The following is a 25727-nucleotide window of genomic DNA, read 5'->3' as shown; positions in this document are numbered from 1 at the left end:
CACACTCCAAGCCCCTAGTATGGGACTAGATCCCTCTGCTGCAGTGGGGCACAGGCTTGTGGGATGGGACTGAGATGGGGTGGGTGGGCTGGGGACACATTCTAGTGGGGACTGGGTGCAAAAGAGAGATGAAGATTTCTGCAACATCCGCTCCCATTTGCTCTGACATAGGTGGGTTGAGGGCCCAATATAGAGGGTAAGCGGAAGTGAGGAGGGGGCTCTCTATGAAGCATCAGCTCAGAGAGGGCCAAGTAGCCAGAGCTCCTTTGGGAGGGGTAGAGGCTGAGGCTGGGGCCAGGGCAGGACAGTGGCAGACATGCTAAGATGGCCAGGATAATCAGAGTCCCAGCCTTTGGGCATCTGGAAGGTGAGCATGGATGCAAAGCAAGCGAGAGCCCATTTCCCACTCTGCTGGGTGCTACCAAATGCTGCCCCAAGGAGACGTCCACTTTGGGAGCACCATTGTTCTCAGCAATCATCCATCCCATGAGCTATGTTTTTGGAGACCAGCTAAAGATGGGCACAGCAGGTATGACTTTCCCAAATACAAGTTTGTCAGACCCAGGCTCAGAGGGGACCAGTGGAGGAATCTGAATCTACACCCTGTGAGGCAGCCCACTCAGTGGTTATCACTATTTATTTACTCAGGTGCCTGCTGAGATGCCCTCTTTTTCTCTGGCTTTTCTTCATTGGTCTACATAGATCCCTGCAGTCACCAGGAGGAGGGTTCTTCCTAGTGACTCTAAAGGCACTATTTTAGACTCGTGTGCCTCCACACTCCCTTATAGATGTTTTTCCTGTCCCACATCACAGCAAGTGAAGGAGAGCTCAGGAGTCTGCACATGACTGAGCCCTAACCCAGAGATACAGCTGCCCTTCCACCCTTAGATGCTCATCCCATATAGGGAATCTTCAATTCCTCCTGAGCATAATTACAACTTATCAGGGACAGGGCATTTAAGCCTTTCCTCTTTTTTTTTTTTTTTTGCTGTTTTTGGCCAGGGCCGAGTTTGAACCCACCACCTCTGGTATATGGGGCTGGCGCCCTACTCCTGATCCACAGGTGCCACCCCTTCAGAGGGCTTAAACTTATATCATGTCTGCTCAAAATCATCACACCTTGATTTTTTTATTATTTCACACTTGAAAAAGTAATACCATCTTTAAGTTTAGGATGCAATTCATATGCCAACTACGGATAGCAGTGGAATGTAAGAATTATAAAATGATTCACTCTACCATCAAGCATCAGGCATATTCTTGAAGTACTGGAGAATTCATGCAGTAAGCATCCCTGATTATTTCCACCCTTTATTTAATGTTCTGAATAAATGCAAACCTCGTAGAGATAGTCCAGAGACATTGGAATATTCTTTTCTATTCAATGACAGTTTGTTTAAAGGCAGAGCATGTGGAAATCCCCCTGAGGTCACTTCTCCAGGATGCTTTGACCACTGTGAGAGTCACTGCAACTTCCCCATGATGTAAGTCATGGACCTCTGAGTCCTTTGGCATTCTCCAGACATCCTTTCCTTTAATATCCAAATAAAGTATCCAGAGAAGTAAGAGTTCAAATGGCAATTCCCATATACTTACCTCTTTACCCTCCCTAAACCCCCTTAAAATACAAGTACAGAGTGACTAGAGGAATTAAAACCATAATAGTAGTAGATCTGTATAAGAATCATCAATAAATTTGAACCCACAGTAAATTTAATGGAGGCACAAGCAGATATGAGGATACTGTCAGAAAAAAACACAAAGCAAAGAGGGAAAGATCCAGTTCAGGCATATTCCATAAATTTTACAACTTGGATGATAAAGACAACTTTTCAGAGAAAAAGAAAATCAGATCAGTTATAAGGAGAAGGAGATTCACTCTACCATCTATTAGAATTCCTTCAACAATGCCAGATGGGAAAGTACAGCGACGAGACTCCTTCAGATTAAGGGGGAAAGTATTTTGAACCAAAATGTCATCAGGAGCCAACATACTCACCAAGCATGAGGGAAAAATACATGCTTTCAGACAAACACAGACTGAAATTTAGCTTCTAGGGCCTTTTCTAAGACAAAATGATGGAGACAAGGGCAATAAAGAGACTCTGTCTCTACCAAAAAAAAAAAAAAATTACAAAACAAAAAAAAACTCAGGATTATAGTTTCCAACAGGTCTAGAAAACAGCCAGTTCACATTGGAACAGGATGTAGGAGTCTCTGGAACATGTTTTCAGAGAGAAAGTGAATTCCCTGAAGCACTTAGTACAATTAAACAGCTGGATATTTTTGAAGATGTGTAATGGTGAATGTCCTCTGTTGATAGGAGATAACCAGAAGGAAGGAGGGAGGGAGGAAGGAAGGAGAGATTGAGGGGGGAGGAAGGGAGGAAAGAAGAAGAAAAGGAAAAAAGGAAGGAAGGGAGAACAGGAATGAAGGGCGGTGAGAAGCCTTGGTGAGGGGCACCCTTTAAGAAAGTAGTGGTTACAACATGAAGTAAGCTGAAACATAGCATAGGCATGATCTTGAGGAATTGAAGGGGGCAAGAAAAGAGAATATATTTGACCTTGATGCTAGAAACGTTATCCTTTAAATGTTCCAGGAATAGTAACATTCAATTCATAGAGCAGGAACTGAGTTCTGGCCCACTACAAGGCTTTAGCGTGAACACAGTTATAACGATGTTTGTATGACTTATTGGTATTTGGTCTTCAGCATAGACCTATAAACAAGGTCTAGAAGATGGAAATCAAATTATAGCACAGAATCCACCTGTAAAAGTAAATAGGTAGCTGATAGAAACAATAGGAAGAAAGAATTCTATCAACAGAGGCAGTTGGAAAACATCTGTCCCTTATACATTTTCTCCTCTCCTGTGTATTTTGAGTAACTCTGTCTGTTGGACGCTGGAGCACAATCCCACCTCTGCACCTGAGCCTTGCCGTGCCCTCTTCTGACCTGCGGCTTGCTCCTTCAGCCCAGTTAAGCCTCAGGTTCCAGGCTGAGTCCACTTGTCCATGCTGTCTCCTTTGGCAACTCAGCCCGCAGTGATCTCACTTCTGAACCTGAAGGCATGTTTGGGACCACTTCACAAACTCAAACTGACGTGCCAGATGGGGGATATGAATAACATTCTCTTGATACTGTTTATGAAACCAGAGCACATGCCAAGTGTGCTATCAAAGGGAGATTTCAACTGGTCATTTGGAAACTATCCTAAAAACAGGGAATCTGATCTCGCCTTAAATAAATATTCTTAATGACTTCAACTTTTAGAGGTAAAGCCACACAGAGCCTTGTTTTCTGACCACAGCTTCTATTAATAACACCTAAAACTGAATGCTTGCTCCTTTCCTGAGCAGAAGAATGTTACCTGGTTGCTGGGAGCATTTTGCTACATGGATGTCAAGCCAGTGACTTACATCATCTGGGGAGCTTGTCAATGTCCTGATGCCCAAAACCGCTGGAGCGAACCCAGCTGGGCCTGCTAAACAACAACAACAAGAACAACAACAAAAAATAGCCAGTGTTGTGGTGGGCACCTGTAGTCCCAGCTACTAGGGAGGCTGAGGCAAGAGAATCGCTTGAGCCCAAGCATTTGAGATTGCTGTGAGCTATGACACCATAGCATTCCACTAAGGGTGACAAAGTGAGACTCTGTCTCAATTAAAAAAAAAAAAAAACCTGTGGAGCTGGGGCCCACACTTCCATGTCTTTTTAGTTTCTCGGGTGATTCTAGTGTTCAGCTGAGGCCAAGAACTACTTTAAAGACTACAATGTCTTCAACAGTGATACTTCTAGAGTAGTGATTTTCAACTGGTGTGTCCCACCAAATTTTAAATTAATTTCAAGAATTCAATTTTTTCACTAATTGAATTATTTTTGAAAGCAGTTCAAAGCACAGTAAGTATATTCTTATTTTTACTCTTTTTTGTTTAATCAACATAAACTTCCATGGAAGTTTAATATAGGTTCAAGTGTGCCATGAAATTAAAAAAAAAAAAGTTTGAAAAACACCGTTCTAGAGCCAAGTTACATATTAGAATTATCCGGGTAACTACAAAACTTCCTGTGCTGTGTCCCACTGCAGAGACTCTAACTGGGAGGTGACCTGGGCATCTGGTGCTTATAAAACTCTCCAGTGGTCTCCAATCCTCATTGTAATACAGAGCCAGCATAGCATCCCATCCTAGATTAGAGGCCAGCACTAATAGGGAGAGATTGTGTACCAGGGTGTAGGGCCCCACACGTAAAAGAAGCAGGAGCCACAGAGAAATAATGGTATTTAGGGGAGAAGTAGTTGTTCACCAATAGTGTTGGATAGTCAGGAAACCAGGGAGGGAATTAGGTGATCAATTCCTCCTCACTGGCCAGAGGAGGCCAGATAGGCCACTGAGAGAACAGTTGAATGAAAGCTTCTGATTTTTTCTCTTGCCTCTCTACCTGGTTAGCTGGCCTCTTTTGCATAGAAATCAGCCACAACCAGGTAGCTAGAGGTGTTGAAAGGAGACTATCAGGGCAATAGGAAAGCCCACCACAGTGAAGGACCTTGGAAAAGAGGGCCCCCTGGGAATGCAGCACTGGACTGTTGCTTCCTGCAGGCCCCAGGCCAGGCAGATACTGCCCAGTGGAATAGCTCCTTGTCACAGCTCCTTCTTGTTCAAGTGTAAAGATGAAGCTGAGTGGGGTGTTGTATAGTGGAATGCCAGGCGGTGGTGGTGACCAACAGGTGCTCTCCAAGAATCTCCTCTTGTGTTATGCACAGTGCTATGTAGCAGGAAGATGCTCCATCCCTGTCTAGTGTGGGCAGGACTTGTGACCTGCTTCAGTGGAGTATAGCAATGGTGACAGGAGGTCACCCCTATTGTCGTTGGGTGCCAAATGTTGTGGTCCTGCCCCAGGGGCAGGGTCCACTAAGACCTGTGGAACTGACGGTGACCAACTAAAGAAATACAGAGTTAGAGACAATAGCAGAGAAAGAGACATGAGACACAGAATAGAATTAAAGGTGGAAACCCAGGGGTCCATTGCCCATTTGTGGGATTCTGTCAACGGCACCAAGTGTTTGCTCCACTCTGCTTTTATTGGAGTCTATTTGCCCAGAGGGTAAGACGAGGGAGAGAACAAAGACACCAGCAGTTTCTCTGAGTGAGCATATCAGCTCCTATTATTATTATTAAGGGTTTGACTAGCCTTGAGAAATCTGAAATCTGAGCCTTGTATTGGGAGAACCTCCCACTTGAGATCACACACACAGATTTCTAGGAAAGTGTTAAACTCCGCTAGTTCCCTGTGCAGTAAAACACCTCTGGCATTAATCTCCTCTGAGGAATTGGTGGGAGGGAGGAATTTTCCTCCCATCACTACCACAGAGGATCTTCCTCTGCCATAAGGGATATAAAGCTCTTCTGCCCATATCTCAGGGCTTGAGCTATTCCCTTGAACTCTGCCCCAGGCAAATGCAAATCTCCACAATGGGTATCTGCTTTGCCTGTTTACTAGGCAGGAAATGACTCAGTGAATGTATCTTTCTGGGTCTTTGCCATAGTCTCTTCTATGGCCATTTTTCCTCAGAGTGCTCAAAGACCCAGCAGGAGTGTTTGTAAGCTGTATCCCCAACAGGCTAGAATTTCAGAAAAGGCAGGAAGCTTGCTAGCAATGGATAACTTAAAAGTAAACTAGTTGGCTGATGCCTGTAGCACAGTAGTTATGGCACCAGCCACATACACCTAGGCTGTCAGGTTCGAACCCGGCCCAGGCCAGCTAAAACAATAATGATAACTGCAACAAAAAATAGCTGGGCATTGTGGTGGGTATCTGTAGTCCCAGCACCTTGGGTGGCTGAGGCAAGAGAATCTCTAAAGCCCAAGAGCTGGAAGTTGCTGTGAGCTGTCACACCATGACACTCTGCCTAGGGTGACATAGTGAGACTCTGTCTCAAAAAGAAAAAAAAAAGAAAGAAAGAAAAGAAAAAGTAAACTAGGTGACTTTTCTTTGTTCCAACTCACCCAGCTTACTTTTTAATTTTCCTCTTTTTCTGGGGATGCTTTCCCTTGCCAAGAATGGCATCTTTGGTCCCCATTGTCCCAGCACCTATGACCTGACATACATATAAAACTTTGTCTTCTGAGAATGTGTTAGAGTGAGGAATGCTCTTCTGGTGACCGTGGCTACCAGGCAGGGGACTGCAGGCCCCTAGGAGCTGAAAGGCTGAACACAAAAATTGACAATAGCCAGACCATCCGCTAAAATGGAGCTCTCACCAACAATCTGCAGCAGCCTGCCCAGGCACCCAGACCAGAAGCCAGCCCGCTGCTTATAAGACAAATCTGTTGGAAGTCGGTGGACTATCTCCAACAAGCTGCCAGGATGCCACACAATAGTCCTTGCAACAAGCAGTCCCACATTGCCAGGACTTGATCGGTAACTGACACGTCCCTCATTTTGTTGCCATTACCCCACTGAGGACCAACTGGGAAGAAATGAAGATGCACCCCTAAACAGTCACATGGGACACCCACTTCCATTAGCTTACCTGCAGACTCCCTGCAAGGCTGCCTCCACTTGGGGGCACCAAAGCCCTGCCTTCTGCCTAAGCCTTCCAACCCCTCCACCTGCCTTTGCAGCTCAGAATTGACCCCTTCCTGGGATATAATGACTTCCACAAAAGCCATTTCAGTCCATTGTTGGGAACATATTGGAGCAGGTTGAAAAGCAGGTGAGAAGCCAAGACCAGTTACATGAAAAAGAGTGACCCAATTGAAGAATTGTAGGTAGCCTATATCAGCTGTCAGAAAACTTTTTGTTAAGGGACAAATACTCTAGTATCCTTAAGCCCTTGTAAGCCAGATGTTTTAAATGTAGGTTTATTATTCATGTATGGTGAAAAGGATAAATCATCAAGGTTGAATGAGAGGATTGCCATTGAAAAGATAGTGTGTTGGCTGGGCACGGTGGTTCATGCCTGTAATCCTAGCACTTTGGGAGGCTGATACAGGTGGATTGCTTGAGCTCAGGAGTTCAAGAGCAGCCTGAGCAAAACTCAAGACATAGAAAAACTAAGGCAAGATGATCACTTGAGCCCAAGAGATTGAGGTTGCCACAGCACTGTACCCAGGGTGACAGCTTGAGACTCTGGCAAAAAAAGAAAGGAAGGAAGGAAGGAAGGAAGGAAGGAAGGAAGGAAGGAAGGAAGGAAGGAAGGAAGGAAGGAAGGAAGGAAGGAAGGAAGGAAGGAAGGAAGGAAGGAAGGGAAAGATAGTGTGTTACAGTTCCCAATAGAAGGGGCACATTATAAATTTGAGGGTGGGATGACACACAGAGAAAGACCATGGTTGGTGAGGAGGCAGAGAGTGAGGGGAAAATGTGAGGTGGAACTTTTTTGTGGTTTCTGCAAAAATGGGCAAGGTAGGGTGAAGAGGTTTAGGACTGGCTGGTTTGAATAATTTCAGTGGGCTATGGGGCATAGTGACTGTCCCTAGTTGCCTGGTGCCTGGTCTTGGGGTGATTAGGGCAGGTGGATCGTGGCCCAAGTATGAAGGTCTGTGTAAGAAGGTAGTTGCAGTATAGACTCAGATTGGCTAGTTTGCATTTGAAAGGCACATTCCTGGACAGAGTTGTTTGCTATCTCTAGGAATTAGCTATCCCTGAGAGGGGCAGTCTCTTCCAGTGTCGGCAAGGCCCAGATGTCAAAGAATCAGTATAAAAAGACATGTTTAATACAGATGATTCCTGTTGCAGCTACTTAACTCTGCTGTTGAAGCATGAAAGCCATAGTATAAATAAGTGGCTGGGTTCCAATAAAATTTTATTTACTTAAACAGGTTGTGGGTCAGATTTCTTTTACAGTTGCTGATCCATGTCTAGATAAAGGAATCAGAACAAATAGAACAAAAGCAATAATCAAAGCTATCACTAAAGAAGCATTTTTGGAGCTGAAATTTTTAGAGAGATGAGAAGGCTTAACCAAATCAATGAAAAGATACTCGTACTCTAAGATGTCCTAGGAAGTCGCTTAACTTAAGAAGATGAAGAAATATTCTTAAAGCATTTAAAGCAGTGTCTGTAACATGAGGGAGAGCAAGTCATGCTGAATCTAGATTTCTCACTGAGGTTAAATATTAGAAATTACTAAAGCAGTACTTTCACGCCGTTGCTGCCCGTGGGTGGTTGTGGCCACTGTGCCTGGAGGGAGGCGGTGGCGGCGGTGGCCAGTAATGCCTGGGAAACTCCTCCGGGGGGACATTATGGAGCTGGAAGCACCCTTGGAGGAGTCTGAGAGCCAGAGGAAGGAGAGGCAAAAGGTATTTATTGAACCTAATTTATACCATGCTTTTTGCTGAGCATGAAGGAGTAGTGATAGAAGAAAGTCAAGGCACCATTACGACTCAGATGAGAAATCAAAAACAAGAGAAAATGGTGTTGTGAATGACTTGGATGCTCCCAAGCCCAAAAAAGCTAAAACGAAAGAGAAGCTAAATGGAGACACTGAAGAAGGATTTAATAGACTTTCAGATGAATTCTCTAAATCTCATAAGTCAAGAAGAAAAGATCTACCAAATGGAGATATTGATGAATATGAAAAAAAGTCAAAACAAGTATCATCCTTAGATAGTTCTACTCATAAATCAAATGACAGTAAACTGGAGGAGACACTAACACGTGAACAGAAAGAAGGAGCCTTCTCAAATTTTCCTATTTCTGAAGAAACTGTAAAGCTTCTGAAAGGTCGAGGGGGTAACATATCTCTTTCCTATTCAAGTTAAGACCTTTGGTCCTGTATATGAAGGAAAAGATTTAATAGCTCAAGCACAGACAGGAACAGGAAAGACATTCTCTTTTGCCATCCCCTTGATTGAAAGACTCCAAAGAAATCAAGAAACAATTTTAAAAAGCCGCTCACCAAAGGTACTTGTTTTGGCTCCAACAAGGGAACTGGCAAACCAAATAGCCAAAGACTTCAAAGATATAACTAGGAAGCTCAGTGTGGCATGTTTTTATGGTGGAACATCATATCAAAGCCAAATAAATCATATTCGAAATGGTATTGACATCTTGGTTGGGACCCCTGGTCATATCAAAGACCATTTGCAGAGCAGCCGATTGGATCTTTCTAAACTGCGCCATGTTGTGCTTGATGAAGTGGATCAGATGTTAGATTTAGGTTTTGCTGAGCAAGTTGAAGACATTATTCATGAATCCTACAAAACTGATTCTGAAGACAATCCTCAGACTTTACTTTTTTCTGCAACTTGCCCACAGTGGGTATACAAAGTTGCAAAAAAATACATGAAATCCAGATATGAACAGGTTGACCTTGTTGGAAAAATGACTCAAAAGGCTGCAACTACTGTGGAACATTTGGCCATCCAGTGTCATTGGTCTCAGAGGCCAGCAGTTATTGGAGATGTCCTTCAAGTCTACAGTGGTTCTGAAGGGAGGGCTATTATTTTCTGTGAGACCAAGAAGAATGTAACAGGAATGGCCATGAATCCACACATAAAACATAATGCCCAGTGTTTACATGGAGACATTGCACAATCACAAAGAGAAATTACGCTGAAAGGCTTCAGAGAAGGTAGTTTTAAAGTTTTGGTGGCAACCAATGTGGCTGCCCATGGTTTGGACATTCCTGAGGTTGACCTGGTGATTCAAAGTTCTCCTCCTCAGGATGTTGAGTCCTATATCCACCGCTCTGGATGCACAGGTAGAGCTGGCCAGACAGGGATTTGTATATGTTTTTATCCAAGGGAAAGAGGTCAACTAAGATATGTGGAACAAAAAGCAGGAATTACTTTTAAATGTGTAGGTGTTCCTTCTACAATGGATTTAGTTAAGTCTAAAAGCATGGATGCCATCAGGTCTCTGGCTTCAGTTTCTTATGCTGCTGTTGATTTTTTCCGACCATCAGCTCAGAGTCTGATAGAAGAGAAGGGGGCAGTGGATGCATTGGTTGCAGCATTAGCCCACATTTCTGGTGCATCAAACTTTGAACCATGATCTTTAATCACCTCTGATAAGGGGTTTGTGATCATGACTTTGGAAAGCCTAGAGGAAATACAGGATGTCAGCTATGCTTGGAAAGAACTTAACAGAAAGCTGAGTAGTAATGCTGTGTCCCAGATTACCAGAATGTGCCTCCTAAAAGGAAATATGGGTGTTTGCTTTGATGTTCCCACGGCTGAGTCAGAAAGGTTACAGGCCAAGTGGCATGATTCAGACTGGTTACTCTCAGTGCCAGTCAAACTACCTGAAATTGAAGAATATTATGGTGGAAACACATCTTCTAATTCCAGACAGAGGAGTGGCTGGTCAGGCAGGTCAGGTCGATCAGGTGGTTGATCTGGTGGCTGGTCTGGTAGACAGAGTCAACAGGGAAGTCACTCAGGAAGTCGACAAGATGGTAGAAGACAAAATGGGAACAGAAATCGATCAAGCAGCGGGGGCCACAAATGGAGTTTTGATTGAGTATTGGATAGTTAATCTACCAGTGTGAGCTTGCCTATTTCTGCCTAATCATGCACATTATCCACCAAAAATTAAATCATCACAGTTGAGGTATGTGTATGCTATTTGCAAAGAAGTTGGTCGTATTTTTTAAAAAAGTATTTTACAAGAATGGTTGTAAACAAATCTACTTATCCAGTTTTACCTTTGAATAAAAAAACCTCCTTAAAAAAAAAAGTTACTAAAGCAATGTCTATTGGTTTTGAAAAGAAATGGTATCACTTATCTATTGTTGTGTAACAAACTTCCCCCAAAACTTTAAATGCTTTAAAACAGAAATTGTTTACTTTTTGTTATTATATGGATGGCTAGGCTCAGCTGATGGTTCTTCCACACCACATGGTGTCAGCAAAAGACATCGATGTGGCTGAATTTAGCTGGAAGCTCAGCTATGGCTGGGTCATGCAAGATGCCCAGAGCTTCAGCTAGGTGACCAGATGACCAAAAGCTGTCTAAGACTCTCTCCTCACGTAGAGTTTCATCATTCAGAGCCAATCCCAAGATTATTTATACAGCTTTGTATCCCATGAAGGTAAAAATGGGGGCTGCCAGGCCATTAAAATCCTAAGGGGAAAGTCACATGGCATCACTTTTGTCACATTCTGTTGGTCAAAGCAAGTCAGAGGGCAGGACTAGATTCAAGAGAAGAGTAAGTAGCCCAAACTCTTGATGGTAAAAGTGATAAATGTGTATATAGCAGGATGTGAGAACTGTTGGGGGCCATCTCTGCGTATAATCCACCACAGAAAATAAGAACTCTGAACACATTCATGTGTATAGAGGTTTTCTCAGAAACACATTTGTTTAGAAAATTTATGACCTTTTTTCTTCTTGAGAAAAAGTTTTTGAGTTATATTCTAGCTGATGAAAGGTGAGTCACTAAGAATGGCAAAGACATGATGTGAAAGGTAGGGAAGTAGATATTGAAACAAGTGAAAATATAGGATTAAGTCTAAATGATTGCTATAAATAAAATTGAAATCTGAAGATAGACATAAAAATAATTCCTGAAAGATGAGTCCTATATTCTAAAAATAATGATTCACTAATCCAAATATGACTTTAAGTCCAGAATATATAAACAAAGAATAACTAGACTGTGGGCAGAAGCTGTTCCTGGGCAGGAATAAGGAAACATGGTAAAGTCCATGCTAAGATGGGCAGAGCCAGGCATATTTAATTTTGGTAATCAGAGTAGTCAGTTTTCAAACTAATTAAAGATTCTGAAAACTGCTGCCATCCCAGCAAATGGCCTCACAATTCACCCAGATGCTCAGCCAGAAAGGTTAGTGTATACGTGATCCCTCTTTCCCTCTCCTCTACAGGACTTCTGCCATGTGCCCTGAAAACTTGTTAGTATATGTCTTAGTCTGTTTGTTTGTTTGTTTCCTTGTTTGTTTGTTTTTGAAACAGAGTCTTACTTTGTCATTCTCCGTAGAGTGCTATGGCATCATAGCTCACAGCAACCTCCAACTCTAGGGCTCAAGAGATTCTCTTGCCTCAGCCTCCCGAGTAGCTGGGACTACAGGTGCTGCCACAACACCTGGCTATCTTAGTCTGTTTTATGCTGCTGTAACAGATTACCTGAGTCTGGGTAATTTATCATGAACAGAAATTTATTTCTGATGGTTCCAGAGGCTGGGAAGTCCAAGACGAAGGGGTTGGCATCTGACAAGGACCTTTGTGCTGTGTCATCACATGACAGAAGGTGGAAGGGCCAGAGAGAGTAAGAGGGAAAGTTCACCCTTTTACAACAGCCCCAATTCCACCAACTGGGCTGGAGCTTTGTAGACTAATCACCTTTACAGATCCCACCTCTTAATACTGTTACAAAGGCAATTAACTTTCACCATACGTTTTAGAGGGGATAAACATCAGAGCCATAGCAAGGTATACACACACAGAATTTTTTTAAATGCCACTCTATATCATTATAACTTCTGAGTTTTCATAGTCTCAAAGGAGACAATATTTTACCAGTTAAAGTAGGCAAATATTTGCTATTGTACATTACTCTCTAGCTGATGGCTAAATTCAACTGTAGAGAAGTCCAAATGTACTACAGGAGGGACGAGAGGCGAGGAGGAATGCCGCCCCTGGGTCCTGCTTCCTGAGTACACCTTTAATGAACCCATTCTCCTCGGTATCTGCTACCTAATCTGTCACCCCTTGCCTGGTGAGCACAAGCCTCCCTCACTGTCAACCTCTTCCATTCAATGTTCCTCTCCTCCTGCCATCCATTGTGGTCATTTGAAAATGACTGAGCCATTCCCTGCTGAAACCCTCCATGACTCTCTCTCCCCAAACCTCCTGCTCCAGACACAGTGGCCGCTCTGTTCCTTGACACCCACCTGAGGACCTTTTCTGGCTCTTTCTCTGCCTAGACTGGAGTGTTCCTCAAATATTCATCTGTCTGGGTCCTTCTTGTCATCTGCCTCAGTGTAAGCACAACCTTCTCAGGGAGGCCTTCTCTGATAGCCCAAGTTGAGCATGGCCCAGACTTAAGTACGCCCTGGAGTCACTCTCCCTCACGGCACCCTGTTCTTTCCTGGCAGGCCCTGAGCCCGGCTGTAGCTTCCTGTGTAAGCTGCCTACTGTCTGCCTCCCTATGCGATGCTAAGCACCTTGAAAGAAAGATTTTATCCATTTTAGGGCATACCCACAGAACCAAGGACAGTGCCTGCCACTCCATAGATAAAATTAGTTTTGAAAAAATGAATCAAAGAACTACTATGGTTCAAATAGGAAGTATGCTTTCCAAATGGTGGGAGGTTAGACAAAGAAATGTTAACCAAAGCCACAAAATTTAGGAAATGGCAGGGTTTTATAAAACTAAGAAAGCATAAAATTAAGATGGCAGAAATTAAACCAATATCCTTAGTTGGGTTTAAAAATAAAATCTGATTATGTATATATTGCTTTAAAAGGACTCATCTAAAACAAAACAAGGCCGATGCTCTTAGAGTAGAGGATGGATGACAATTTCCTTGATGAGTGCAAAGACAAAGAAAGTAGGGTCATGTCATGAATTTCAGTCAAAGAATAAATCAAGGGAAAATGCATTGAATGGGGCAGAGGAGGTTTATTATACTGATAACTATGCAATCCGTGGGGAAATGATAGTACATATAAATATTTATGTAGTGTGTTACACAGCATGAAAATGCTAGAATACAAATGGTTGAAAGTCAAAGAAAGATGTCAGAGCTCCAGTTGAAATGAAAGATATTAACATATCTGCCCGAAATCTGTTTTATTCAGGAAGAGAGTGAAGGAAGAAAGCAGGGTATCAACTAGGAGACTGGCTTTTCGACAAAATTATAAAATGACAGAGATGTTGAATAAATACATAAGATGAATTAACATTTAACTAATTACTGTTCGTGCTCACTAATAAACAATTTTTCTAACAACTGTATGCTAAGTGTGGAACTAGATGATGGGGCATGCTTAATATGCCCTCTTTTCTGATAAATATGGAAATATTTTTTCAAAATTAGTCATATACTAGGTTACAAAGAAAACCTCACTAATGTCAAAGAAGCAGAAACTTTACAAGTTATGTCCTTTGACCACAATGCAGTAAACTTGAAAATAATAAAAAATTAAAGAACAACGACGAACCTCAAAGTTTGGAGATTTTAAAATGATTTAAATAATGAAGTCAGAGAAGATAACAAAATGTTAGATAATTACATTTAACTTTGCTTTTACACTGTGCTTCTGATTCCGTTTATAAAATCCTATACCATATATGGGGAGGGCATAAAGTTCATTGCAATTTTACTATGTTAAACTATTTTGAATTGCACATGAACGTTATATCCACCCTGTATAAAAATTAATGCTTCTGATTAACCAAGTATTAGCCAGGCTCAGTGGCTCACATGTGTAATCCTAGCACTCTGGGAGGCTGAGGCAGGTGGGTCATCTGAGGTCAGGAGTTCAAGACCAGTCTGAGCAAGAGCAAGACCCCGTTTGGAAAAATAGCCAGGCGTTGCGGTGGGCGCCTGTAGTCCCAGCTACTTGGGAGCCTGAGGAAAAAGGATCACTTGAAACCAGAGAGTTTGAGGTTGCTGTGAACTATAACACCACGACACTCTACCAAGGGCGACAAAGTGAGACTCTGTCTCAAAAAAAAAGTATTAATATAATATTTAAAATATTCAAACATTATAAACATACCACTTGAAAAGTTAAACTTCCAATAATTCCATAATCCAGGGGAAATTACTGATGCCTTTTAGATTCTGAAACAAAGACATTAAGAAAAAATCATGTATCCTTTCAGATGTCCCTTCCTCTTGAGAACTACCTGTCACCGGTGAACATCTTTGGAGAAGGAGGCAGGTAGTTCTAACTCCTGTTACTATTAGGTAACTCCTAACAGTGGTAACTATCTTCTATTATTCTCTACTTATCTCCCAGGGTGGCAATACCAGCAGAGACGAATCAATAAATAAAGAATTGCCATAATTATTACCATGATCATTTTATAGCTTCAGACCCATGGAGTAAAAACCTGCTTTTTGTTCAGGTCATCTTTTGTTTACCCTCACCTTACTTGTCCTGCTGAAAAAAGGAGAGGAAGAAATTGCCGCCTTGCTAGCTCTGAGCAATGCTTACAGAATCAACCCTGCTTGATTTACTTTAAAGGGGAAATAACTTCATTAGAAATGGCATTTTCTTGGCTAGCAGGTCCCCAGCTGACAAAAATGCCCCCAGAGCACTTATCCTCTATAGCTCACTGGAGTGGGGCCACGCCAGGCTCCAGGGACCCTGGGGGTAGGAGGTTAAACCTGCCAAAAATGAGGTAAGTCCAGGAGGTCCACTACTTTAGCCCTAGGTCCTTGCAATATTTCCTGACCACTGTTTGTTTGAAAGGGCAGCCTTTCCAGCACGTAACGGCCAAGCCATGCACTGCCTTTGTCTGAGACCGTCTCTGTCCCCACTAGAAAGTGAGCTCCAAGCGGGCACCAGGTTTCCTCTGCTTGGTTCAGTGCTGTAGCCCTGGGGCCTAGGACAGTGCTTGACACCGAGCAGGTGCTCAATGAAAAGTTGTGAATGGATCATCCCCAAATTCAAATCTTCAGTAAATGATGTTTTCCTGGGGGAGGGCAGAGCCAAATGGGCCCAGAGTTCTGGAACAGACTGAGCTTAGGCAACCAACCAACCAACCGTGGCACAATGTCCACAGATAAAGGAAGTTTTCAAGAGGGTGAGTGGAAGGAGAGAACGAAGAACAGGGAGAAGGGCCTTCACTCTGGGGCTGAAAAAGGGAAAGAGGGAGGATGTGGGACCAGCTCTACCTTCTCTGTCCATCTCTCCGCTTGTCGGTAGGAACGACCTCTTAAGAATTGCTGTCAGCTCAACTTAGAAACTAAATGAGAGTCCAGCCATCTCTGTCCACCTCTTGCACTGGGGATTCATTCATTACTGACAGTGTGAGAGATATGGAAGTAGCCAGTGTCACAGAAGGAACCTCAAAGAGACAAAGGGACAGCCTGAGGGTGTCAGCGTCCCTTGTTTTGGACAGAAGCAGGGCACTGAAATGTTAAAAAATGGACCGTATTTCTGTTCTTGGTTTGCTTCAGACCAGTAGTGGGAAGGACCTGGATTTCATGAGTTCTTTGCTGTGATCTCTGCCTTCTAAAATCCCAAATTTATTTATTATTTATCATCAGCTCAGGCTCCCAAGAATCCATACCCCGTGGTGACTCCCTTTCTCTTCCCAGTCACCCATTTAATGAATAACTGAGCACCCGCTGCAGGCCGGTCACAGTCCCAACGCCGGAGTTACACTGGGGAGCAAAGCCGAGGTCTCCCCGTCCTGGCGGAGCTGACATTCTGGGGGCAGCGGTGGGTGACGGAGTAAACCATGAACATCAGTAAGTGCTCTGGCGTGTTCGAAGTGAAAACGAGAAAGAACGAGGCCTAGAGCGCTGGTGTCTGGCACAGGTCGCAGAATTAAATAGGTGCGCTGCTCAGAGAAGGCCTCCTTGGGAAGGCGGGATTTGAGCCAAGAGGGTTTGCGCAGGAAGTGATATATGATTCCTACGCTGCCGGCAATTAATCCCCAAAGGTGCTGTCCCCAGCGGAAGGTGAGGTTCCCTCTCAGGAACCCACCGCGCCCTGCCTTGGACGTTGCCTTTGGTGGGTGAGCAAGGGCGCGACGCGCACAGCCAAACCGCGTTCCGCCTCCCCGCGGCTCGCGCTCCTTCGGGCCGGGCGGGGCTGGGCCGCCCAGCGCGCACACAAACAATCCCAGGCGGCCCCTGGCAGGCGAGGACCGAGCAAAACAACCGGCCCTGGCTCTCAGAGCGTGTGCAACCCCAGAGAACTTGCCCCGGGACCAGGGCCGCGGCCAACGCAGGCCTCCCGAGTGGGGCTTTTGCAGCTCCCGCGCCGGGTCCTGGGATCCGAAGGTGGGCGGCGGAGTTTGGTACGGGAAGGGGATGCGCTTGCGTTTGGGAAAGAACCAGAAAAGGAAGAATCTCCAAGAACGCAACTGGTCCTCGCCCGGGTGCGCAGAAGAGGGGGGCCGCGGCGCCGAGGCGGGTCAGGAGCCGGTGCAGCCAAGTTTACTCCGAGTTAGATAAACTTTCCGATCCGAGTCTTTCCTCGTTGCAGCCTGGGTTCCTGGTAACAGGGTAAGCGCCGAGCGCCGACAACAAGAGGGGCGGAGGGTAGGCGGTGCGAGGGGAAGGGGGTGGCCGGACCTGGGGTCGCGCAAGCGCTTTCGTCGCCACCTTGGATCCGATCCTCCGCCCCATCCCCTCCGCTAGCTCCGTGGGGCGGTTGGGGGAGGGGGTGGCTAGCTCTGCAGCCGGGGAGGGCCGCGGGCACACAAAGCCCTTCCCTCCCCTGCCTCTCCTTCCCCGCCCCTCCACCCTTTCCTCCTCCTCCACCTCCTCCTGCTCCTCCCGGGTAGGGAAACCCAGCCCCACGCTCGCCCGCGGGGCCACCGGTCGCCCCCGCCTCCGAGACTTGCGGGGAGGGCCCGATCGAGGTAAGGGGCGGTGGCAGCGGAGACCCCACCCCCTGTGCCCGCACCCAGCTCCCGCGGAGGCTCTGGAGACGGGCGGGGCTCTCTGGGGTTGCAGGCGCCGGGCGCTGCGGCGCTCACCCTTCTCCCGTGCGGAGGAGACCGGGAGAGAGCCAGCGAACCTTCCCGGGGGTCGTGGGGGACAGATGGAGGAGGGGGCGCTCGGGAATGGAGACGGGAGCAGGGTGGCATTCCGGCGGACTCACGAGGTGGCCTAGGCAGGGTCACTGGGTGTCTTCAGCTGAACTCTACGGGTGTGGGGTGAGGGGCAGGCGGGTTGTAGACACCGTGGCTTGAGGCGCGGGTGTGTGCACGTGTGCACGGGAGGGGAAGGTGTGAACCTTGGTGCAGTTCCACCTGAAGGGCTGCCTGCGGGATGTCAAGTGCGCCCGGAGCCTGTGTGCACTGGCCGGGCCGGGGGTCGCACATCCCAGGCCCCCAGCGCGCACCCCGCCGGTGCATCCAGCCACCGTGCAGGGCAGACGCTCAACGGAAGATTTCTTCCCCCGAGAGGAAAAGGCCTGGCAGGAGGGTCGGCGAGTCCGGGCTGGGGGCTCCTGGGCTGTCGAGGTGATTGATGGCAGCGCAGCATAGCGGGCGGAGGCGGGGCCTGGCGTTCCTGCCGGGAAGGGACCGGACCACTTTCCCACTTTGAGGCCTCTCCACCCTTGGCCTCGGCTCCCACGAGCGCGACGTCCACCCGCCGGCGGCTGCCCGCCCCTGGACGGCGGGGCACCGCAGTGTTCCCAGTGTTTGCGGGCGTTGAGCTTTAAAGCCTGTGATGTGTAGCCAAAAATACAGCGCAAGCTCGGCCCCCTGCGCCCTCAGAGGCGCCTGTCTTCTCAGAGCTCTCAGATCCCTGGGGCTTTCCTCAAGGAAGAGGCTGCGCTTCCTTGTGGGGTTCCTCCGGGCGCATTGGCGTTTCTTAGGAACACGCTGTAATCAGTAACCAAACTTCAGAGGACCCTCCAACCAAAAGGCATTTGTAAACATTAAAGCAAAAATAAACACTTGGGAGCACCCAGGAGTTAAGATAAGTAATATTTTAATGCAATATTTTAAAAAATCCAGGATGAACAAATATAAATGTTTTAAATAGAGATGGGTGTTGCTATGAGCCTGCTTTGCTGGGCAGTGGAGACAGTGCGAGTCCACTCCCACCCTTTCCCCACCCCTTTAGGAGGCTCGACCATGGCACGCAACTGTGTTTATTGACTGTAGAGTTTTGCTAACTTTTTGCCTAGTTCAAATATGGGAAGTTATTTTGTTAAGTATATATAAGAGTGTTCACTTTCATTTTGTCTCCAATTCCAGTTTGTCTCTGGAACACCTGTGTCCTCCAACCATGCTCTGGCACCTCAGTAAAGGACTCTACAGGTGGGAGATGGGGAGGGGCCCCAAACGGATTGGGACTTGGGAAGAAGGCTGTTGACAGGGGGCTTGCTCTTTCAGTAGTTGAAAGCTGGGGACATGGGGGAAAACCCAGTCTGCTACCAGGACCTCCCAGGTCTGGAGAGGTTCTCCTGCAGACGGGTATCAGAGGCGAGGAGATGAAATGGGCTACACTTGACCTCTGAAATAAGAGCAGGTGGGAAGGAGGTTGACTCCCTTGAGGGTGATGATTTGTGCTTGTTTAGAGATAACTTTCCAGCAATCCTTTTATCCCCACCCAGAATGCTCCACCCACTTACCCTCTCCAAAGTCAAGGGCCACTATCTACTCCAAAAAGGAGCGCCACTCTGCCTCTGCTTCTACAAGCAAGTCATTTCTTTTCTGCCAAGGGAGGTCAGTACATGTGAAGGGGAGCCATTCACATGCTCCCGATGTCATATCATTTTGACCTTGTATGTAACCCCTAGTTCATCCAACCTTCCTAGAGATCCTCCAAGAGTCTTCCTGGTTTCGGCCTGGCCCTTCCTCCTTCCCCTGGTAGGATACTCCCTCTGTGCTGGCAGAATTCCTTGTGTGTATCCCTCAAGAGCAAAGTGCAGTGGACCTCACTTGCCCACTGTCTGTAAGCCTCTCAGGGGCCAAAGCCCATGGTCCAGACAGCCTGCCACTAAGGGAGGGGTGTTGAGTGATCACTTTGTAAAGCTCCTGTCAACAGCCTTCTTCCCAAGTCAAGCCATTCTGAAGAGTTACACAGCAAGAAGTATGTTCTTAGGACCCTGGTGCTCTCAAGAAAGCAGATATGTGTAAAGCACTTTATACTGTGCTTTTATAGGTGGCATCTCAGCTATCTCAACAGAATTGTGTTAACTGCATGTTGTGGGTGAGGAAAGGGAAGTGTAGAGGAACCAAAGCACCAAAGCTGGAGCCAGGTCTTTGGGTCTAATAGTCATTCTGGTGCACCATGGCGGACTTGGTGAAGGTGAGCCTGCTCAGAGGCATGCTCCGTGCAACTTGCGTCTTGAGCAGAATTTACAGAGTGTGTTTTCGGAAACACTTTTGCTTAACAAAATTACTAAAGAGTTACAGTGTTAAGATATGTTAGCGGAACAGAATGTTAAGCTTTTTTGCTGCAGGACTTTCCAGGGCCTTTATTATTGTAGCATGCATTGGTAATCTTTAGGATGACCCTGGAGTATGAATGTTTGCCAGCATTATTGAGCCATAGAACCCTTTCATGAAGCATCTCCTGGATCCAGTGTTGCCAGAAGTACACATTTGGGAAGCATTGCTGAGTTCACCCAGCACCTCTGACGTCTGGGTCACTTTCCAAGGAATGTTGATCCCACCCAATATGTGGTGCTCTGGACATTAGAAACGTGAAGTAATCCCCCTTGTAAATTTAGAGTGAACCATTGGTTTGCCAACTTCGGTGTATCTGATTAACGTGAGTCAGTTCTGGAGGTTTTGATCAGACCTGAGGGAACCCCACGCCCTGGAGAATACCATCTCCTTGCAGCCCAGAAGCACTCAAATCTCTACCAGCCTTCCCAGCAAGAGAACACTGATCAACAGCTCTGTGTGTAGAATGGCAACTGCAGGCTTGTGCTGACAGCACTGTTTCATCTTGGTTTATTACACCCACTGAGTGGGAAATAAACCCACTTAGTGGGTTTATTTAATAAATCCCTCCGTGCGTTGTCCATCCTCTTGCTTCCTCTTTCCCTGGGCACTGGCCAAGTGACTTGTCCAGGGCGCCAGGGTCTACATTCACTTAGGAAAAGGTGGCAGTCTTCACTTGCTGAGAATCTCAAACCTGGAACACAGGGCTGCTGAGCGTGGGGCCCTCCCCACGGAAGGAGCAGGCTATAGCACCCATCATTTGAAATCAGGTATTTCTCAATCAAAACTTGCTGGCAATCTGCTTGTTTGGGTGCTGCTCACAGACCACAACCCCAGCTCTTCTGGCTTTGTTGCAATTAAAGAGGAGATGGGAGGGGAGGCCAGAGTTGGAATTTCAGTGACCCAAAGGGGAACTATGGGCTAGCCCAGGAGCCTGGGGAGAAGTGATCTGAGGGGCATGGCCACGGGGATTGGTCATCCATTTTGAAGACATTTCCAGCACCAGGCAGATAGATCTCAAGATTTGTTTATAGATTTTTCCCAAAACATAGGAAATAAAGGATCTTATTGAGAGGTATGTATTCAATAGGGTGGCATCATAGAAGTCAGGGAAGAAGTGTTTTGAGAGAAATGCACTTGTCAGAAGCAGTGGGGTGGAAGTGCCGAGGGGAGAGGCAGAAGATAACTGGACCGCTGATGGGCCATTAGCCACGCCATAGAGTTGCACATGTGTTTGTGTGTGTACACACATGCATGTTTATATGTGCACCACCAAGGAAGAGGGTGGGGAGGAAATGATGAGTGTGATTTTTTTTTTTTTTTTGAGACACAGTCTCACTACATCGCCCTTGGTAGAGTGCTGTGGCATCACAGCTCACAGCAACCTCAAACTCTTGGGCTTATGCGATTCTCTTGCCTCAGCCTCCCAAGTAGTAGCTGGGACTATAGGCACCCACCACAACGCCTGGATATTTTTGTTGTTGTTGTTGTTATTGTTGTTTGGCAGGCACAGGCCTGGGTTCGAACCCACCAGCTCTGGTGTATGTGGCTGGCGCCGCTGAGGCAGCTGAGCCACAGGTGCCGAGCCGATGATGAGTGTGATTTTTAACACACTCAGTTGTAAAGCCCTGTGTGCTACCCACATAGTAATGCAATGTGGAGCAGGAAAACAAAGGGAGTCCTTTGGCCACAGTGGGGACAGAAACAGAGGCGTTGAAGAACTGACCCAGGTTAGAAGCCACGAGTCAGGCAAAAGGGCTAAAGGTGGAATCCTGGAAGCCCCTTTATAGGGGGCACAGAGCAGGGGACGGCGGCAGGGATGACAATGACCCTGACTGTGCAGAACTTCCCACCTGCTCAGGCCAGCCTCTGTTGGGACCGGCCAGCACCCAGGCTATCCCAGGCTGTTAAGTGTTTCATATCAGTACAGAGGAGTGTGGGATGTCGGCTGAGGAAATGGCTAGAGGCATGCAAGTTCACTCAGCACGGGCCAAACCACTCCCTGGCATTATTCTGTAATGAATGAACGAACTTTTAAATGACATTATTCTTCATGCCAGAAACTGTTCTTAAACTTGCTAATGGTTCTGTGAAGGTTTAAACACGTCCATTTTGCAGATGATTCTAGGAAATTAAAGTAGGATTTTGAAAAATATAAGTAGACAGTTTATTTGGGCCAGGTTTGATGACTGCAACCCAGAAGCATGGATCCAGGGCAATTCAAGTTGGACTTTTTTTCCAGTGAGGCTGTGGACATTTCAGCCTGTGTGAGATATCTTTTTTTTTTTTTGTAGAGACAGAGTCTCACTTTATTGCCATCTGATAGAGTGCCGTGGCGTTACACGGCTCACAGCAACCTCTAACCCTTGGGCTTACATGATTCTCTTGCCTCAGCCTCCCAAGCAGCTGGGAATACAGGCGCCCGCCACAACGCCCGGCTATTTTTTTGTTGCAGTTTGGCCGGGGCTGGGATTGAACCCGCCACCCTCGGCATATGGGGCCGACGCCCTACTCACTGAGCCACAGGCGCCGCCCCCAGAGATATCTTACTCTCATCAAGAATCTTTGGTTGCTAGGACTTTCATTAATAAGTTTGAATATTGGTGCGTGCCACACCTTCTGGGGGCAAGACATGATTGCAAGAGGGACTTTACCTAACAAATGCAATCAATGTAACCTGGTTTATTGTACCCTCAATGAATCCCCAACAATAAAAAAAAAAAAGAGAGAGAGAGAGAGAAAATAAGTTTGAATACCTCCCAAAGTTGATGAACCATGATCAAGACCCCCTTGATTCAGTCTGATGTAGACAAAGTTTTTAAAGGCATGTTGTTTTTTTCTTTTTCTTTTTTTTTTTATTGTTGGGGATTCATTGAGGGTACAGTAAGCCAGGTTACACTGATTGCAATTGTTAGGTAAAGTCCCTCTTGCAATCATGTCTTGCCCCCATAAAGTGTGACACACACCAAGGCCCCACCCCCCTCCTTCCGTCCCTCTTTCTGCTTCCCCCCATAACCTGAATTGTCATTAATTGTCCTCATATCAAAATTGAGTACGTAGGATTCATGCTTCTCCATTCTTGTGATGCTTTACTAAGAATAATGTCTTCCACTTCCATCCAGGTTAATACGAAGGATGTAAAGTCTCCATTTTTTTAATGGCTGAATAGTATTCCATGGTATACATATACCACAGCTTGTTAATCCATTCCTGGATTGGTAGGCATTTAGGCTGTTTCCACATTTTGGCAATTGTAAATTGACCTGCAGTAAACAGTCCAGTACAAGTGTCCTTATGATAAAAGGATTTCTTTCCTTCTGGGTAGATGCCCAGTAATGGGATTGCGGGATCAAATGGGAGGTCTAGCTTGAGTACTTTGAGGTTTCTCCATACTTCCTTCCAGAAAGTTTGTACTAGTTTGCAGTCCCACCAGCAGTGTGAAAGTGTTCCCTTCTCTCCACATCCACGCCAGCATCTGCAGTTTTGAGATTTTGTGATGTGGGCCATTCTCACTGGGGTTAGATGATACCTCAGGGTTGTTTTGATTTGCATTTCTCTAATATATAGAGATGATGAACATTTTTTCATGTGTTTGTTAGCCATTCGTCTCTCGTCTTTAGAGAAAGTTCTATTCATGTCTCTTGCCCATTGATATATGGGATTGTTGGCTTTTTTCATGTGGATTAATTTGAGTTCTCTATAGATCCTAGTGATCAAGCTTTTGTCTGATTAAAAATATGCAAATATCCTTTCCCATTGTGTAGGTTGTCTCTTTGCTTTGGTTATTGTGTCCTTAGCTGTACAGAAGCTTTTCAGTTTAATGAAGTCCCATTTGTTTATTTTTGTTGTTGTTGCAATTGCCATGGCAGTCTTCTTCATGAAGTCTTTCCCCAGGCCAATATCTTCCAGTGTTTTTCCTATGCTTTCTTTGAGGATTTTTATTGTTTCATGCCTTAAATTTAAGTCCTTTATCCATCTTGAATCAATTTTTGTGAGTGGGGAAAGGTGTGGGTCCAGTTTCAGTCTTTTACATGTAGACATCCAGTTCTCCCAACACCATTTATTGAATAGGGAGTCTTTCCCCCAGGGTATGTTCTTGTTTGGTTTATTGAAGATTAGGTGGTTGTAAGATGTTAGTTTCATTTCTTGGTTTTCAATTCGATTCCAAGTGTCTATGTCTCTGTTTTTGTGCCAGTACCATGCTGTCTTGACCACTATGGCTTTGTGGTACAGACTAAAATCTGGTATGCTGATGCCCCCAGCTTTATTTTTATTACAAAGACGTGCCTTAGCTATACGGGGTTTTTTCCGGTTCCATACAAAACGCAGAATCATTTTTTCCAAATCTTGAAAGTACAATGTTGGTATTTTGATAGGAATGGCATTGAATAAGTAGATTGCTTTGGGAAGTACAGACATTTTAACGATGTTGATTCTTCCCATCCATGAGCATGGTATGTTCTTCCATTTGTTAATATCCTCTGCTATTTCCTTTCTGAGGATTTCATAGTTTTCTTTATAGAGGTCCTTCACCTCCTTCATTAGGTATATTCCTAGGTATTTCATTTTCTTTGAAACTATGATGAAGGGAGTTGTGTCCTTAATTAGCTTCTCATCTTGACTGTTATTGGTGTATACAAAGGCTACTGACTTGTGGACATTGATTTTATATCCTGAAACATTACTGTATTTTTTGATGACTTCTAGGAGTCTTGTGGTTGAGTCTTTGGGGTTCTCTAAGTATAAGATCATGTCATCAGCAAAGAGGGAGAATTTGACCTCCTCTGCTCCCATTTGGATTCCCTTTATTTCCTTCTCTTGCCTAATTGTATTGGCTAGAACTTCCAGCACTACGTTGAATAGTAAAGGTGACAGAGGACAACCTTGTCTGGTTCCAGTTCTAAGAGGAAAAGCTTTGAGTTTTACTCCATTCAGTAAAATATTGGCTGTGGGTTTGTCATAGATAGCTTCAATCAGTTTTAGAAATGCGCCACCTATGCCTATATTCTTCAGTGTTCTAATTAGAAAAGGATGCTGGATTTTATCAAATGCTTTTTCTGCATCTTTTGAGAGGATCATGTGATCTTTATTTTTGCCTCTGTTAATATGGTGGATAACGTTTATGGACTTACGTATGTTAAACCAGCCTTGCATCCCTGGGATGAAGCCTACTTGATTATGATGAATGACTTTTTTGATGATAAACTGTAATCTATTGGCTAGGATTTTGTTGAGAATTTTTGAATCTATATTCATGAGTGAAATTGGTCTGAAATTCTCCTTTTTATTTGGGTCTTTTCCTGGTTTTGGTGTCAGGTTGATGTTTGCTTCATAGAATGTGTTGGGGAAGATTCCTTCTTCCTCAATTTTTTGGAATAATTTCTTCGGTACAGGAATAAGCTCTTCCTTGAAGGTTTGATAGACTTCTGGAGTGAAGCCATCTGGACCAGGGCATTTTTTGGTTGGAAGATTTCTTATTGTTTCTTTGATCTCAGTGCTTGAAATTGGTCTGTTCAGGAGCTCTATTTCTTCCTGGCTGAGTCTAGGGAGAGGGTGTGATTCCAAATATTGATCCATTTCTTTCACATTGTCAAATTTCTGGGCATAGAGTTTCTGGTAGTATTCAGAGATGATCTCTTGTATCTCTGTGGGATCAGTTGTTATTTCC

At 45.2% G+C, this 25727-nt stretch overlaps 1 protein-coding gene and 1 pseudogene across 4 annotated transcripts in view; both read left to right on the top strand.

The window, feature by feature from the left end:
* Positions 1–8213: 8213 nt before the first annotated feature.
* Positions 8214–10521, top strand: LOC128573786 (ATP-dependent RNA helicase DDX50-like; annotated as a pseudogene).
* A 5775-nt stretch (positions 10522–16296) lies between these two features.
* The window catches only part of RIN2 (Ras and Rab interactor 2), a 240440-nt gene continuing 231009 nt past the window's right edge, over positions 16297–25727 (top strand). Inside the window, exon 1 of one of the 4 annotated variants that reach the window (XM_053574259.1) lies at positions 16297–16391. The gene's annotated coding sequence lies outside the window, so the exon portion shown is untranslated. Of the gene's footprint in view, positions 16392–16797; positions 16929–17017; positions 17154–17389; positions 17513–25727 lie in introns of those variants that run through there. The other 3 variants (XM_053574257.1, XM_053574254.1, XM_053574258.1) reach the window with 3 other exon arrangements.

Source organism: Nycticebus coucang, chromosome 21, assembly GCF_027406575.1.
Source record: "Nycticebus coucang isolate mNycCou1 chromosome 21, mNycCou1.pri, whole genome shotgun sequence".
Lineage (NCBI taxonomy): Eukaryota > Metazoa > Chordata > Mammalia > Primates > Lorisidae > Nycticebus > Nycticebus coucang.
Note: the sequence above shows the minus strand (reverse complement) of the source record. Positions and strands in the feature narration are given on the sequence as shown.